Source organism: Schistocerca gregaria, chromosome 10 (assembly GCF_023897955.1).
Source record: "Schistocerca gregaria isolate iqSchGreg1 chromosome 10, iqSchGreg1.2, whole genome shotgun sequence".
Taxonomy (NCBI): Eukaryota; Metazoa; Arthropoda; class Insecta; order Orthoptera; family Acrididae; genus Schistocerca; species Schistocerca gregaria.
This window is the reverse complement of record NC_064929.1, coordinates 29,152,427-29,167,374: the sequence shown is the minus strand read 5'-3', so window position 1 is coordinate 29,167,374 and position 14,948 is coordinate 29,152,427. Positions and strand designations below refer to the sequence as shown.

The following is a 14,948-nucleotide window of genomic DNA, read 5'->3' as shown; positions in this document are numbered from 1 at the left end:
AGCAACACCAGTAGCAGCCGACTGCACGCAAAGAATAGGAATGTGCAGTGGGATTTACGTGAACTCGGCGCAAGGCAGATCTTTCTGACATAGGCTTGAGAATCTTACGGGAACACTTGTAATGTTTCTAAATAAAGTGTAGGCGTGGGAGTAGGGTGCTTCCCGCGCACTAATAACAGCACGCTTGCCAATTGTGGATGCTAATCATTCGCTTGTATCTTCCTAGACACATCTGCAGGCTGAGAATTATTCCACTTGCATGGCAAGGAGCGCATGTAGGTGTGTTAAATATTCTGGAGGCACTGGGTATTGATCCCAGTACCTCTCGCATACTAAGCGAGCGCTCTACCATCTGAGCTACGCCCCCCCCCCCCCCCCCCCGAAAACCAATGGTGCTACATACAGCCATATAGACGACACAGACCCTTGCACTCCCATTATTCAGCAGACAAACACTACTCTCTATGTATCCGTTAGGGTGTCTTTCAGGTTTCGTGCATTCTGTATCGATTCGTAGTTGGCCACAAAGAAAGTGGCACGTATAACGTTGAAAATAGAGTTCGGACACCGCTCTGAGTAAGACGAACGTGTTGTCCACCCTCTAGACGTCAATGAGGTTAAGCCGTGATACCTAAGACAGATCTGCACTCGATGACACCTCGATAACAGCCGGTCCCCACACTTACATCTTGCTCTCCTTACGTCAGTATACATCATATCAGTCTGTGACGCTGGCTTTGCAACATCTTGCGTGCCTTTAGGTTCACCGCGACCAACACTTACCATGCACTGACCACAAAAAATGGAGGCGCCGCGGCTTGAACCCTGCACCTTTCTCATGCGAAGCGAACGCTCTACAAACTGAGCGACGCCCCATGCACGACCAAACTGCGCTATTCCCCATTCTTTGCGACTCTGATGCGCACGGACACGATGGTTGGTTGGTTTGTAGCGGTGAAGGGAGCAGAGTACAAAGGCGCGGACACGTTCATATACACAAAAGTTCCAAGTAGTTTCGATGCTCTGGTATTACAAATGCAAATTCCGTCTGTTTTTAACGTCTTAAATTGAAAGAGCCGTCACAAATTGCTCCGTTTTCACTCCTTGTCGACAATCATACAGCACCTGAGGTAACAAACACATCTCGAGCCCCATTTTGCACTCCATTATTCATGCCAACTCAGTGCCTCGCTCTTTACTACTGTGTACGAATCTTGTCGTCCAACTGCAAAACACTGGGCCACAACAAATTTCCGCGTCTCCATTGCACTGCGCATACTACAAAACGCTCCCCAAACTTGGCACTCACCCACGCAGCCGACTTTTCCAACTTTCCACGACGCTCACGCTAGTGACAGCATTATTTATAGTTCGACGTCGCGCCAAATCGAATGAGCACATTTCGCCTACGCCTTAGGCCGCCCTCCTAGTGTGGCTGCTCGGTGTCTGCCGGTAGCGAGGGTCTGCTAGCTTCCTGTGTTCGCACCTATGTCACCTGTGCTTGCTTGTCAGAGACAGACTATCGCAAAACATACAACTCACTCCATGAATTGATTGCTACGGCATCTGTTATCAGCAGTCACAACTAGCAACACCAGTAGCAGCCGACTGCACGCAAAGAATAGGAATGTGCAGTGGGATTATGTGAACTCGGCGCAAGGCAGATCTTTCCGACATAGGCTTGAGAATCTTACGGGAACACTTGTACTGTTTCTAAATAAAGTGTAGGCGTGGGAGGAGGGTGCTTCCCGCGCACTAATCACAGCACGCTTGCCAATTGTGGATGCTAATCATTCGCTTGTATCTTCCTAGACACATCTGCAGGCTGAGAATTATTCCACTTGCATGGCAAGGAGCGCATGTAGGTGTGTTAAATATTCTGGAGGCACTGGGTATTGATCGCAGTACCTCTCGCATACTAAGCGAGCGCTCTACCATCTGAGCTACGCCCGCCCCCCAAAGACTAATGGTGCTACATACAGCCATATAGACGACACAGACCCTTGCACTCCCATTATTCAGCAGACAAACACTACTCTCTATGTATCGGTTAGGGTGTCTTTCAGGTTTCGTGCATTCTGTATCGATTCGTAGTTGGCCACAAAGAAAGTGGCACGTATAACGTTGAAAATAGAGTTCGGACACCGCTCTGAGTAAGACGAACGTGTTGTCCACCCTCTAGACTTCAATGAGGTTAAGCCGTGATACCTAAGACAGATCTGCACTCGATGACACCTCGATAACAGCCGGTCCCCACACTCACATCTTGCTCTCCTTACGTCAGTATACATCATATCAGTCTGTGACGCTGGCTTTGCAACATCTTGCGTGCCTTTAGGTTCGCCGCGACCAACACTTACCATGCACTGACCACAAAAAATGGAGGCGCCGCGGCTTGAACCCTGCACCTTTCTCATGCGAAGCGAACGCTCTACAAACTGAGCGACGCCCCATGCACGACCAAACTGCGCTATTCCCCATTCTTTGCGACTCTGATGCGCACGGACACGATGGTTGGTTGGTTTGTAGCGGTGAAGGGAGCAGAGTACAAAGGCGCGGACACGTTCATATACACAAAAGTCCCAAGTAGTTTCGATGCTCTGGTATTACAAATGCAAATTCCGTCTGTTTTTAACGTCTTAAATTGAAAGAGCCGTCACAAATTGCTCCGTTTTCACTCCTTGTCGACAATCATACAGCACCTGAGGTAACAAACACATCTCGAGCCCCATTGTGCACTCCATTATTCATGCCAACTCAGTGCCTCGCTCTTTACTACTGTGTACCAATCTTGTCGTCCAACTGCAAAACACTGGGCCACAACAAGTTTCCGCGTCTCCATTGCACTGCGCATACTACAAAACGCTCCCCAAACTTGGCTCTCACCCACGCAGCCGACTTTTCCGACTTTCCCTGACGCTCACGCTAGTGACAGCATTATTTATAGATCGACGTCGCGCCAAAGCGAATGAGCACATTTCGCCTACGGCTTAGGCCGCCCTCCTAGAGTGGTTGCTCGGTGTCTGCAGGCAGCGAGGGTGTGCTAGCTTCCTGTGTTCGCACCTATGTCACCTGTGCTTGCTTATCAGAGACAGACTATCGCAAAACATACAACTCACTCCATGAATTGATTGTTACGGCATCTGTTATCAGCAGTCACAACTAGCAACACCAGTAGCAGCCGACTGCACGCAAAGAATAGGAATGTGCAGTTGGATTTACGTGAACTCGGCGCAAGGCAGATCTTTCCGACATAGGCTTGAGAATCTTACGGGAACACTTGTACTGTTTCTAAATATAGTGTAGGCGTGGGAGGAGGGTGCTTCCCGCGCACTAATAACAGCACGCTTGCCAATTGTGGATGCTAATCATTCGCTTGTATCTTCCTAGACACATCTGCAGGCTGAGAATTATTCCACTTGCATGGCAAGGTGCGCATGTAGGTGTGTTAAATATTCTGGAGGCACTGGGTATTGATCCCAGTACCTCTCGCATACCAAGCGAGCGCTCTACAATCTGAGCTACGCCCGCCCCCCCCCCCCCCCCCCAAGACTAATGGTGCTACATAGAGCCATATAGACGACACAGACCCTTTCACTCCCATTATTCAGCAGACAAACACTACTCTCTATGTATCCGTTAGGGTGTCTTTCAGGTTTCGTGCATTCTGTATCCAATCGTAGTTGGCCACAATGAAAGTGGCACGTATAACGTTGAAAATAGAGTTCGGACACCGCTCTGAGTAAGACGAACGTGTTGTCCACCCTCTAGACTTCTATAAGGTTAAGCCGTGATACCTAAGACAGATCTGCACTCGATGACACCTCCATAACAGCCGGTCCCCACACTTACATCTTGCTCTCCTTACGTCAGTATACATCATATCAGTCTGTGACGCTGGCTATGCAACATCTTGCGTGCCTTTAGGTTCGCCGCGACCAACACTTACCATGCACTGACCACGAAAAATGGAGGCGCCGCGGCTTGAACCCTGCACCTTTCTCACGCGAAGCGAACGCTCTACCAAGTGAGCTACGCCCCATGCACTATCAAACTGCGCTATTCCCCATTCTTTGCGACTCTGATGCGCACGGACACGATGGTTGGTTGGTTTGTAGCGGTGAAGGGACCAGAGTACAAAGGCGCGGACACGTTTATATACACAAAAGTTCCAAGTAGTTTCGATGCTCTGGTATTACAATTGCAAATTCCGTCTGTTTTTAACGTCTTAAATTGAAAGAGCCGTCACAAATTGCTCCGTTTTCACTCCTTGTCGACAATCATACAGCACCTGAGGTAACAAACACATCTCGAGCCCCATTGTGCACTCCATTATTCATGCCAACTCAGTGCCTCGCTCTTTACCACTGTGTACCAATCTTGTCGTCCAACTGCAAAACACTGGGCCACAACAAGTTTCCGCGTCTCCATTGCACTGCGCATACTACAAAACGCTCCCCAAACTTGGCACTCACCCACACAGCCGCCTTTTCCGACTTTCCACGACGCTCACGCTAGTGACAGCATTATTTATAGATCGACGTCGCGCCAATGCGAATGAGCACATTTCGCCTACGGCTTAGGCCGCCCTCCTAGTGTGGCTGCTCGGTGTCTGCAGGCAGCGAGGGTCTGCTAGCTTCCTGTGTTCGCACCTATGTCACCTGTGCTTGCTTGTCAGAGACAGACTATCGTAAAACATACAACTCACTCCATGAATTGATTGCTACGGCATCTGTTATCAGCGTCACAACTAGCAACACCAGTAGCAGCCGACTGCACGCAAAGAATACGAATGTGCAGTGGGATTTACGTGAACTCGGCGCAAGGCAGATCTTTCCGACATAGGCTTGAGAATCTTACGGGAACACTTGTACTGTTTCTAAATAAAGTGTAGGCGTGGGAGGAGGGTGCTTCCCGCGCACTAATAACAGCACGCTTGCCAATTGTGGATGCTAATCATTCGCTTGTATCTTCCTAGACACATCTGCAGGCTGAGAATTATTCCACTTGCATGGCAAGGTGCGCATGTAGGTGTGTTAAATATTCTGGAGGCACTGGGTATTGATCCCAGTACCTCTCGCATACTAAGCGAGCGCTCTACCATCTGAGCTACGCCGGCCCCCCACGAAGACTAATGGTGCTACATACTGCCATATAGACGACACAGACCCTTGCACTCCCATTATTCAGCAGACAAACACTACTCTCTATGTATCCGTTAGGGTATCTTTCAGGTTTCGTGCATTCTGTATCGAATCGTAGTTGGCCACAATGAAAGTGGCACGTATAACGTCGAAAATAGAGTTCGGACACCGCTCTGAGTAAGACGAACGTGTTGTCCACCCTCTAGACTTCAATGAGGTTAAGCCGTGATACCTAAGACAGATCTGCACTCGATGACACCTCGATAACAGCCGGTCCCCACACTTACATCTTGCTCTCCTTACGTCAGTATATATCATATCAGTCTGTGACGCTGCCTTTGCAACATCTTGCGTGCCTTTAGGTTCGCCGCGACCAACACTTACCATGCACTGACCACAAAAAATGGAGGCGCCGCAGCTTCAACCCTGCACCTTTCACATGCGAAGCTAACGCTCTACCAACTGAGCTACGCCACATGCACGACCAAACTGCGCTATTCCCCATTCTTTGCGACTCTGATGCGCACGGACACGATGGTTGGTTGGTTTGTAGCGGTGAAGGGAGCAGAGTACAAAGGCGCGGACATGTTCATATACACAAAAGTTCCAAGTAGTTTCGATGCTCTGATATTACAAATGCAAATTCCGTCTGTTTTTAACGTCTTAAATTGAAAGAGCCATCACAAATTGCTCCGTTTTCACTCCTTGTCGACAATCATACAGCACCAGAGGTAACAAACACATCTCGAGCCCCATTGTGCACTCCATTATTCATGCCAACTCAGTGCCTCGCTCTTTACTACTGTGTACCAATCTTGTCGTCCAACACTGGGCCACAACAAGTTTCCGCGTCTCCATTGCACTGCGCATACTACAAAACGCTCCCCAAACTTGGCACTCACCCACGCAGCCGCCTTTTCCGACTTTCCACGACGCTCACTCTGGTGACAGCATTATTTATAGATCGACGTCGCGCCAAAGCGAATGAGCACATTTCGCCTACGGCTTAGGCCTCCCTCCTAGTGTGGCTGCTCGGTGTCTGCAGGCACCGAGGGTCTGCTAGCTTCCTGTGTTCGCACCTATGTCACCTGTGCTTGCTTGTCAGAGACAGACTATCGTAAAACATACAACTCACTCCATGAATTGATTGCTACGGCATCTGTTATCAGCAGTCACAACTAGCAACACCAGTAGCAGCCGACTGCACGCAAAGAATAGGAATGTGCAGTGGGATTTACGTGAACTCGACGCAAGGCAGATCTTTCCGACATAGGCTTGAGAATCTTACGGGAACACTTGTACTGTTTCTAAATGAAGTGTAGGCGTGGGAGGAGGGTGCTTCCCGCGCACTAATAACAGCACGCTTGCCAATTGTGGATGCTAATCATTCGCTTGTATCTTCCTAGACACATCTGCAGGCTGAGAATTATTCCACTTGCATGGCAAGGTGCGCATGTAGGTGTGTTAAATATTCTGGAGGCACTGGGTATTGATCCCAGTACCTCTCGCATACCAAGCGAGCGCTCTACAATCTGAGCTACGCCCGCCCCCCCCCCCCCCCCCCAAGACTAATGGTGCTACATACTGCCATATAGACGACACAGACCCTTGCACTCCCATTATTCAGCAGACAAACACTACTCTCTATGTATCCGTTAGGGTGTCTTTCAGGTTTCGTGCATTCTGTATCCAATCGTAGTTGGCCACAATGAAAGTGGCACGTATAACGTTGAAAATAGAGTTCGGACACCGCTCTGAGTAAGACGAACGTGTTGTCCACCCTCTAGACTTCTATAAGGTTAAGCCGTGATACCTAAGACAGATCTGCACTCGATGACACCTCCATAACAGCCGGTCCCCACACTTACATCTTGCTCTCCTTACGTCAGTATACATCATATCAGTCTGTGACGCTGGCTATGCAACATCTTGCGTGCCTTTAGGTTCGCCGCGACCAACACTTACCATGCACTGACCACGAAAAATGGAGGCGCCGCGGCTTGAACCCTGCACCTTTCTCACGCGAAGCGAACGCTCTACCAAGTGAGCTACGCCCCATGCACTATCAAACTGCGCTATTCCCCATTCTTTGCGACTCTGATGCGCACGGACACGATGGTTGGTTGGTTTGTAGCGGTGAAGGGACCAGAGTACAAAGGCGCGGACACGTTTATATACACAAAAGTTCCAAGTAGTTTCGATGCTCTGGTATTACAATTGCAAATTCCGTCTGTTTTTAACGTCTTAAATTGAAAGAGCCGTCACAAATTGCTCCGTTTTCACTCCTTGTCGACAATCATACAGCACCTGAGGTAACAAACACATCTCGAGCCCCATTGTGCACTCCATTATTCATGCCAACTCAGTGCCTCGCTCTTTACCACTGTGTACCAATCTTGTCGTCCAACTGCAAAACACTGGGCCACAACAAGTTTCCGCGTCTCCATTGCACTGCGCATACTACAAAACGCTCCCCAAACTTGGCACTCACCCACACAGCCGCCTTTTCCGACTTTCCACGACGCTCACGCTAGTGACAGCATTATTTATAGATCGACGTCGCGCCAATGCGAATGAGCACATTTCGCCTACGGCTTAGGCCGCCCTCCTAGTGTGGCTGCTCGGTGTCTGCAGGCAGCGAGGGTCTGCTAGCTTCCTGTGTTCGCACCTATGTCACCTGTGCTTGCTTGTCAGAGACAGACTATCGTAAAACATACAACTCACTCCATGAATTGATTGCTACGGCATCTGTTATCAGCGTCACAACTAGCAACACCAGTAGCAGCCGACTGCACGCAAAGAATACGAATGTGCAGTGGGATTTACGTGAACTCGGCGCAAGGCAGATCTTTCCGACATAGGCTTGAGAATCTTACGGGAACACTTGTACTGTTTCTAAATAAAGTGTAGGCGTGGGAGGAGGGTGCTTCCCGCGCACTAATAACAGCACGCTTGCCAATTGTGGATGCTAATCATTCGCTTGTATCTTCCTAGACACATCTGCAGGCTGAGAATTATTCCACTTGCATGGCAAGGTGCGCATGTAGGTGTGTTAAATATTCTGGAGGCACTGGGTATTGATCCCAGTACCTCTCGCATACTAAGCGAGCGCTCTACCATCTGAGCTACGCCGGCCCCCCACGAAGACTAATGGTGCTACATACTGCCATATAGACGACACAGACCCTTGCACTCCCATTATTCAGCAGACAAACACTACTCTCTATGTATCCGTTAGGGTATCTTTCAGGTTTCGTGCATTCTGTATCGAATCGTAGTTGGCCACAATGAAAGTGGCACGTATAACGTCGAAAATAGAGTTCGGACACCGCTCTGAGTAAGACGAACGTGTTGTCCACCCTCTAGACTTCAATGAGGTTAAGCCGTGATACCTAAGACAGATCTGCACTCGATGACACCTCGATAACAGCCGGTCCCCACACTTACATCTTGCTCTCCTTACGTCAGTATATATCATATCAGTCTGTGACGCTGCCTTTGCAACATCTTGCGTGCCTTTAGGTTCGCCGCGACCAACACTTACCATGCACTGACCACAAAAAATGGAGGCGCCGCAGCTTCAACCCTGCACCTTTCACATGCGAAGCTAACGCTCTACCAACTGAGCTACGCCACATGCACGACCAAACTGCGCTATTCCCCATTCTTTGCGACTCTGATGCGCACGGACACGATGGTTGGTTGGTTTGTAGCGGTGAAGGGAGCAGAGTACAAAGGCGCGGACATGTTCATATACACAAAAGTTCCAAGTAGTTTCGATGCTCTGATATTACAAATGCAAATTCCGTCTGTTTTTAACGTCTTAAATTGAAAGAGCCATCACAAATTGCTCCGTTTTCACTCCTTGTCGACAATCATACAGCACCAGAGGTAACAAACACATCTCGAGCCCCATTGTGCACTCCATTATTCATGCCAACTCAGTGCCTCGCTCTTTACTACTGTGTACCAATCTTGTCGTCCAACACTGGGCCACAACAAGTTTCCGCGTCTCCATTGCACTGCGCATACTACAAAACGCTCCCCAAACTTGGCACTCACCCACGCAGCCGCCTTTTCCGACTTTCCACGACGCTCACTCTGGTGACAGCATTATTTATAGATCGACGTCGCGCCAAAGCGAATGAGCACATTTCGCCTACGGCTTAGGCCTCCCTCCTAGTGTGGCTGCTCGGTGTCTGCAGGCACCGAGGGTCTGCTAGCTTCCTGTGTTCGCACCTATGTCACCTGTGCTTGCTTGTCAGAGACAGACTATCGTAAAACATACAACTCACTCCATGAATTGATTGCTACGGCATCTGTTATCAGCAGTCACAACTAGCAACACCAGTAGCAGCCGACTGCACGCAAAGATTAGGAATGTGCAGTGGGATTTACGTGAACTCGGCGCAAGGCAGATCTTTCCGACATAGGCTTGAGAATCTTACGGGAACACTTGTACTGTTTCTAAATGAAGTGTAGGCGTGGGAGGAGGGTGCTTCCCGCGCACTAATAACAGCACGCTTGCCAATTGTGGATGCTAATCATTCGCTTGTATCTTCCTAGACACATCTGCAGGCTGAGAATTATTCCACTTGCATGGCAAGGTGCGCATGTAGGTGTGTTAAATATTCTGGAGGCACTGGGTATTGATCCCAGTACCTCTCGCATACTAAGCGAGCGCTCTACCATCTGAGCTACGCCGGCCCCCCACGAAGACTAATGGTGCTACATACTGCCATATAGACGACACAGACCCTTGCACTCCCATTATTCAGCAGACAAACACTACTCTCTATGTATCCGTTAGGGTATCTTTCAGGTTTCGTGCATTCTGTATCGAATCGTAGTTGGCCACAATGAAAGTGGCACGTATAACGTCGAAAATAGAGTTCGGACACCGCTCTGAGTAAGACGAACGTGTTGTCCACCCTCTAGACTTCAATGAGGTTAAGCCGTGATACCTAAGACAGATCTGCACTCGATGACACCTCGATAACAGCCGGTCCCCACACTTACATCTTGCTCTCCTTACGTCAGTATACATCATATCAGTCTGTGACGCTGCCTTTGCAACATCTTGCGTGCCTTTAGGTTCGCCGCGACCAACACTTACCATGCACTGACCACAAAAAATGGAGGCGCCGCAGCTTCAACCCTGCACCTTTCACATGCGAAGCGAACGCTCTACCAACTGAGCTACGCCACATGCACGACCAAACTGCGCTATTCCCCATTCTTTGCGACTCTGATGCGCACGGACACGATGGTTGGTTGGTTTGTAGCGGTGAAGGGAGCAGAGTACAAAGGCGCGGACATGTTCATATACACAAAAGTTCCAAGTAGTTTCGATGCTCTGGTATTACAAATGCAAATTCCGTCTCTTTTTAACGTCTTAAATTGAAAGAGCCATCACAAATTGCTCCGTTTTCACTCCTTGTCGACAATCATACAGCACCAGAGGTAACAAACACATCTCGAGCCCCATTGTGCACTCCATTATTCATGCCAACTCAGTGCCTTGCTCTTTACTACTGTGTACCAATCTTGTCGTCCAACACTGGGCCACAACAAGTTTCCGCGTCTCCATTGCACTGCGCATACTACAAAACGCTCCCCAAACTTGGCACTCACCCACGCAGCCGCCTTTTCCGACTTTCCACGACGCTCACGCTGGTGACAGCATTATTTATAGATCGACGTCGCGCCAAAGCGAATGAGCACATTTCGCCTACGGCTTAGGCCGCCCTCCTAGTGTGGCTGCTCGGTGTCTGCAGGCACCGAGGGTCTGCTAGCTTCCTGTGTTCGCACCTATGTCACCTGTGCTTGCTTGTCAGAGACAGACTATCGTAAAACATACAACTCACTCCATGAATTGATTGCTACGGCATCTGTTATCAGCAGTCACAACTAGCAACACCAGTAGCAGCCGACTGCACGCAAAGAATAGGAATGTGCAGTGGGATTTACGTGAACTCGGCGCAAGGCAGATCTTTCCGACATAGGCTTGAGAATCTTACGGGAACACTTGTACTGTTTCTAAATAAAGTGTAGGCGTGGGAGGAGGGTGCTTCCCGCGCACTAATAACAGCACGCTTGCCAATTGTGGATGCTAATCATTCGCTTGTATCTTCCTAGACACATCTGCAGGCTGAGAATTATTCCACTTGCATGGCAAGGTGCGCATGTTGGTGTGTTAAATATTCTGGAGGCACTGGGTATTGATCCCAGTACCTCTCGCATACTAAGCGAGCGCTCTACCATCTGAGCTACGCCGGCCCCCCACGAAGACTAATGGTGCTACATACTGCCATATAGACGACACAGACCCTTGCACTCCCATTATTCAGCAGACAAACACTACTCTCTATGTATCCGTTAGGGTATCTTTCAGGTTTCGTGCATTCTGTATCGAATCGTAGTTGGCCACAATGAAAGTGGCACGTATAACGTCGAAAATAGAGTTCGGACACCGCTCTGAGTAAGACGAACGTGTTGTCCACCCTCTAGACTTCAATGAGGTTAAGCCGTGATACCTAAGACAGATCTGCACTCGATGACACCTCGATAACAGCCGGTCCCCACACTTACATCTTGCTCTCCTTACGTCAGTATACATCATATCAGTCTGTGACGCTGCCTTTGCAACATCTTGCGTGCCTTTAGGTTCGCCGCGACCAACACTTACCATGCACTGACCACAAAAAATGGAGGCGCCGCAGCTTCAACCCTGCACCTTTCACATGCGAAGCGAACGCTCTACCAACTGAGCTACGCCACATGCACGACCAAACTGCGCTATTCCCCATTCTTTGCGACTCTGATGCGCACGGACACGATGGTTGGTTGGTTTGTAGCGGTGAAGGGAGCAGAGTACAAAGGCGCGGACATGTTCATATACACAAAAGTTCCAAGTAGTTTCGATGCTCTGGTATTACAAATGCAAATTCCGTCTGTTTTTAACGTCTTAAATTGAAAGAGCCATCACAAATTGCTCCGTTTTCACTCCTTGTCGACAATCATACAGCACCTGAGGTAACAAACACATCTCGAGCCCCATTGTGCACTCCATTATTCATGCCAACTCAGTGCCTCGCTCTTTACTACTGTGTACCAATCTTGTCGTCCAACACTGGGCCACAACAAGTTTCCGCGTCTCCATTGCACTGCGCATACTACAAAACGCTCCCCAAACTTGGCACTCACCCACGCAGCCGCCTTTTCCGACTTTCCACGACGCTCACGCTGGTGACAGCATTATTTATAGATCGACGTCGCGCCAAAGGGAATGAGCACATATCGCCTACGGCTTAGGCCGCCCTCCTAGTGTGGCTGCTCGGTTTCTGCAGGCAGCGAGGGTCTGCTAGCTTCCTGTGTTCGCACCTATGTCACCTGTGCTTGCTTGTCAGAGACAGACTATCGTAAAACATACAACTCACTCCATGAATTGATTGCTACGGCATCTGTTATCAGCAGTCACAACTAGCAACACCAGTAGCAGCCGACTGCACGCAAAGAATAGGAATGTGCAGTGGGATTTACGTGAACTCGGCGCAAGGCAGATCTTTCCGACATAGGCTTGAGAATCTTACGGGAACACTTGTACTGTTTCTAAATAAAGTGTAGGCGTGGGAGGAGGGTGCTTCCCGCGCACTAATAACAGCACGCTTGCCAATTGTGGATGCTAATCATTCGCTTGTATCTTCCTAGACACATCTGCAGGCTGAGAATTATTCCACTTGCATGGCAAGGTGCGCATGTAGGTGTGTTAAAAATTCTGGAGGCACTGGGTATTGATCCCAGTACCTCTCGCATACTAAGCGAGTGCCCTACCATCTGAGCTACGCCCGCCTCCCCCGAAGACTAATGGTGCTACATACAGCCATATACACGACACAGACCCTTGCACTCCCATTATTCAGCAGACAAACACTACTCTCCATGTATCCGTTAGGGTGTCTTTCAGGTTTCGTGCATTCTGTATCGAATCGTAGTTGGCCACAATGAAAGTGGCACGTATAACGCCGAAAATAGAGTTCGGACACCGCTCTGAGTAAGACGAACGTGTTGTCCACCCTCTAGACTTCAATGAGGTTAAGCCGTGATACCTAAGACAGATCTGCACTCGATGACACCTCGATAACAGCCGGTCCCCACACTTACATCTTGCTCTCCTTACGTCAGTATACATCATATCAGTCTGTGACGCTGGCTTTGCAACATCTTGTGTGCCTTTAGGTTCGCCGCGACCAACACTTACCATGCACTGACCACAAAAAATGGAGGCGCCGTGGCTTGAACCCTGCACCTTTCACACGCGAAGCGAACGCTCTACCAACTGAGCTACGCCACATGCACGACCAAACTGCGCTATTCCCCATTCCTTGCGACTCTGATGCGCACGGACACGATGGTTGGTTGGTTTGTAGCGGTGAAGGGAGCAGAGTACAAAGGCACGGACACGTTCATATACACAAAACTTCCAAGTAGTTTCGATGCTCTGGTATTACAAATGCAAATTCCGTCTGTTTTTAACGTCTTAAATTGAAAGAGCCGTCACAAATTGCTCCGTTTTCACTCCTTGTCGACAATCATACAGCACCTGAGGTAACAAACACATCTCGAGCCCCATTGTGCACTCCATCATACATGCCAACTCAGTGCCTCGCTCTTTACTACTGTGTACTAATCTTGTCGTCCAACTGCAAAACACTGGGCCACAACAAGTTTCCGCGTCTCCATTGCACTGCGCATACTACAAAACGCTCCCCAAACTTGGCACTCACCCACGCAGCCGACTTTTCCGACTTTCCACGACGCTCACGCTAGTGACAGCATTATTTATAGTTCGACGTCGCGCCAAAGCGAATGAGCACATTTCGCCTACGGCTTAGGCCGCCCTCCTAGAGTGGCTGCTCGGTGTCTGCAGGCAGCGAGGGTCTGCTAGCTTCCTGTGTTCGCACCTATGTCACCTGTGCTTGCTTGTCAGAGACAGACTATCGCAAAACATACAACTCACTCCATGAACTGATTGCTACGGCATCTGTTATCAGCAGTCACAACTAGCAACACCAGTAGCAGCCGACTGCACGCAAAGAATAGGAATGTGCAGTGGGATTTACGTGAACTCGGCTCAAGGCTGATCTTTCCGACATAGGCTTGACAATCGTACGGGAACACTTGTACTGTTTCTAAATAAAGTGGTGGCGTGGGAGGAGGGTGCTTCCCGCGCACTAATAACAGCACGCTTGCCAATTGTGGGTGCTAATCATTCGCTTGTATCTTCCTAGACACATCTGCAGGCTGAGAATTATTCCACTTGCATGGCAAGGTGCGCATGTAGGTGTGTTAAAAATTCTGGAGGCACTGGGTATTGATCCTAGTACCTCTCGCATACTAAGAGAGCGCTCTACCATCTGAGCTACGCCCGCCCCCCACGAAAACTAATGGTGCCACATACAGCCATATAGACGACACAGACCCTTGCACTCCCATTATTCAGCAGACAAACACTACTCCCTTTGTATCCTTTAGGGTGTATTTCAGGTTTCGTGCGTTCTGTATCGAATCGTAGTTGGCCACAATGAAAGTGGCACGTATAACGTTGAAAATAGAGTTCGGACACCGCTCTGAGTAAGACGAACGTGTTGTCGACCCTCTAGACTTCAATGAGGTTAAGCCGTGATACCTAAGACAGATCTGCACTCGATGACACCTCGATAACAGCCGGTCCCCACACTTACATCTTGCTCTCCTTACGTCAGTATACATCATATCAGTCTGTGACGCTGGCTTTGCAACATC

The 14,948-nt window shown here is 49.3% G+C and overlaps 1 non-coding gene across 1 annotated transcript; it reads right to left on the bottom strand.

Moving 5' to 3' along the window:
- Positions 1-294: 294 nt before the first annotated feature.
- Trnat-agu (transfer RNA threonine (anticodon AGU)) lies at positions 295-367 on the bottom strand. Its single transcript has one exon. It is a non-coding gene; the product is annotated as a tRNA-Thr (tRNA).
- Positions 368-14,948: the final 14,581 nt, after the last annotated feature.